Genomic DNA, 3,704 nt, shown 5'->3' on the forward strand with positions numbered 1-3,704 from the left:
ACAGGCAGGAGGGGGGGGAAGAGAGAGGGAGAGAGCGAGAGAGAGAGAGAGAGAAAAAAAAAACCCTCAAGCGCACAGTGAAAAGCGTCTGTGCCGTTACCTCAGCTGAACCTTCGAATGAACTCGTTGCACTGCCCTAGTCACGGAGCCAGGAGACGAATCACTCGAGTAGATTCAAAACAGAGGGGTACTGTTGAGCGAGCTGAACCCTGTGCTCTGCACCAGCTCTAGTCAGAACCAACACTCACATCTCCTCTTTTCTCCTGTCACGGTAAGTAGGATTAGGATTTTTTTTTCTTTCTTTTCTTTTTTTTCCTTTCTTTCTTTCTTTCTTTCTTTCTCCCCCCTTCCCGTTTTTTCTTTTTTTCATTGTTGTCGTTTTCCTGTACATGCGTATACGTACGTCCCAGTCAGTCAGTCAGTCAGTCAGTCAGGCATGTCCGTCACTCTCTCGGCCTGTCAGATAGCTTATCAGACTGGTGTTGGCTGTTAAGATTGCAAGGCGACAACAGTCTGTAGGCTGTCTGACATTTCGGGCTCTTTCATCTGACCAGCATCCTGTTTTGTCCTCCTCCTTCTGTTACTGTCATTGTCTCAGTTATAGCATCAGTTCCCATTTAGAGGTGTGTTGTTGCTGCGATGTCACTTCCCCTTTATCCCAACCGCTTGTGAAACATCGGAGACATGGGGTCTATTGTTTATTTCCTCCATGCTGACGTCTGAAATGGGTTTTTTTTTTTTTATGTGGTTTTATGTGGGGGGGGAACTGTGTTTTCACATGTTTTGCAAATGCAGATGTAGTGATGTCAATAGTGTACTTCTGCATGCGTGCGTATGAATGTGTGTGTGTGTGAATGTGTGTGTGTGTGTGTGAATGTGTGTGTGTTGGCTCTGTCCTCTTGAATTTCCAGAGAATCCAGACAGTACACACCTTATTGCAACACATCACATTGTGACACCCAGTCCTAGGTATGGTACACACAGTGCTCACCCAGCTCTCCTCTTCCCTTTTACACTTCCCTCTTCTCTTTTACTAAGAACTTTCTTCTGTTGCTCAATACGCATTTTTTTTTTTTTTTTTTTTTTTTGTAGCAAGGCTGCATTTTATTGGAACAACTCTCTGGAGGGGGTGTTTTTCTAAGGGCCACAAATTGGTAATTATACAAAGCTGAAAATCATTGCTTGACCAGTGGATACTTTTGCCGCAAAGCCTCAGTTTTATTTTAGAGTCTTCTTCTTTTTCTTCTTTTTCTTCTTCTTCTTCTTCTTCTTTTTCTTTTCTAGAATAGAGCAAAAGTGTAAAAAGTTTTTCCTGGTCATAAAAGCAAAATCATTGGATAACACTGGAATGGCTCGCTGGCTTAGAGAGTGTTTTTCTTGGCAGTTTCAGGATGTCCTGTTCCATAAGGGAGCCCCCTTTTGGCATGCCTGTCTGAATGTGTGTGCATGTTTGTCTAGAAATTCTGTTTATATTTCTATGTGTAAGTAAGTGCCTGTATTTCTTACAGTCTAATAGATGTCTGTAACTGGGTTATTTTAAATGTGTATGTAACTGTTTCTTTTTTTCTGCCTTGCACTATAAATAAAGTCTCTTAAAAAGAAGGATTGGTGCTCTGTTCATTATGTGATAAGTCTTGCCCACACTGGGCCAGTGTTGACCCACAGGCCTCTAAAGAATCTCACATGTCAGCCGAGAAAGAGGGACAAGGAGGATACTGAGTCCATCACAACTCCGATTTCTCCGTCTAGTGTTTCACATCCAAACGGTTATCACATTACTGATTTGCTCTCTCTCCATATACTGACATCAGCTTCATTTCAGATTCCACAGTAATCCTTTGGTGTGAGTTGTGAATTATAGCTACGAGCTTATCTCTTGCTGGCTAATTGAAGCTGTATATATATAAATACATCCTCCATATATATATATATATATATATATATATATATATATATATATATATATATATATATATATACCTTAAAATAGAATTAGTGCTAGTGTCAGTAAATGATATCGATACAGCGAAATGTTATTTGATGGATAATGTGTTTCATAACATGATGAAATATGATGAATTTGTTATAAAGTGATATATATAAATATGCAAAAATGTCACATATCAGACACAGAGCACAGTCGTTTCTGTGGGTTTCGCAGTTTCAAGGTATTTTCTTCTTTGAGGTTATGATGAATAATAATATTTATTTAAAAAGAAAAAAAAGATGACGGTGTGTGAACGCAGCGTGATCTTGTATCCTGAGGTCAGATGTGCGACCGACCTGTGCCGTGCTGTGCAGAGATCGAGAGACCCCATGTTGAGAGAGAGGTCCTGTTCCCAGAGCAGCCACACCCAGAACACCATGAAGATGACTATTTCCACCCAACCCCACCCCACACCCCACTCTACTCTACTACCCCACACTCCACTCTGCTCTACCCCACCCTGCCCATGGGCTCCGGCGGAAAACCTAACATGCAAATCCTGCCTGTCCAAACAGGCTGGGGGACTGATATTCAGATAATGACACTGCTTTTGTGTCCTTCCCCCTCCTCCTCTTTCTTTCTTTTCTTTTCCTCTCTCTTATCTCTCCATATGCTGAACACATATACGTAGCTACTACAGTTGAATCCGGTGGTGGTGGTGGTGGTGCTGGTTTAGATTCTGGCACAGCGACCCTCCCTCCCTCCTCCCACCTCCCACCTCCCGCACTGTCTCTCACTCTCCGTTTTTTTTCCCCTCTCCCTGTCAGCAGGCTAACCACCGAGGGATGCTGAAATATCACTGACTTCATCCACCACCCACCCACAAGCCCCACTCTGCATTTGGTTATCCACTTAGTTCCTTTCACACTCTGTCTCATTAAATTATGCTGACCATGTGGATTCTTTTTTTTTTTTTTTTTCGTCTTCCCCTTTTTTCATTCAAAATCACATTAAGTCCTTTGTTTTTGTAAAGTAGCAGTCAGTCAGTCAGGGGGTCACAGTGGAGTATATAGTGAGTGAGTGAGTGAACGGACGAAACCGAATGATAACAGAGAAAAAACCAAAAGGAAAGTTACAATTTGTGAGTCAGTCACCCCGGGATTAACCACGTTACGCTACCATGCTGTGCAGCCGAGGTGGAGAAAGTGAACGGCTTCATTACTGCAGGCAGAATAGAGATACTCCTGGTTGAATATTACTTCAATGCAAGTGAAAGAAAAAAAAAACATCTTATACAATATGTGTACTATGATCAAAATGTGATTAAAGCCCCATTAAATAAATTCTGAATAAAAATGATAAGATCATGCAAATGATTTTCAAAAAAAAAATCACATATCAAGTTGTTTCCTCTAATTTTTACTTAGGGGAACTTGATTTAAAAAAAATAATTAAATATTCAAAAATATTCTTCACATACGAAACAACTTCTGCTACAAGAACCTGCAGAATAAAACGCTTGTAGGATATAAATAGATTGAGTCAACAAAGGAGCTGTTGTCATTTTCATTTCACTTTTTTAGCCTCTGATGAAGTTAACCTGCAGCACAACATTTAAAACTAAATCAAAAATAGAAAGTGTCTCTTTCTGTACTTTTGAAACTACCTTTGAAACTCCTGTTGTTACTATATCCATAAAGTCACCATGTGCTTTACAGAGAAAAGGGAATTAACATGTTCTAATAATTTGATTATTAGGAATTTAACAGTGTAACAG

At 40.3% G+C, this 3,704-nt stretch overlaps 1 protein-coding gene across 1 annotated transcript in view; it reads left to right on the plus strand.

Moving 5' to 3' along the window:
• Positions 1–1,602, plus strand: part of LOC310996625 (vacuole membrane protein 1-like) — a 67,167-nt gene extending 65,565 nt beyond the window's left edge. Inside the window, exon 12 of the mRNA XM_083986055.1 lies at positions 1–1,602. This exon is cut by the window's left edge and continues 1,769 nt beyond it. The gene's annotated coding sequence lies outside the window, so the exon portion shown is untranslated.
• The last annotated feature ends 2,102 nt before the right edge of the window (positions 1,603–3,704 follow it).

This window comes from Trachurus trachurus, assembly GCF_905171665.1.
Source record: "Trachurus trachurus genome assembly, chromosome: 14".
NCBI classification, from domain to species: Eukaryota; Metazoa; Chordata; class Actinopteri; order Carangiformes; family Carangidae; genus Trachurus; species Trachurus trachurus.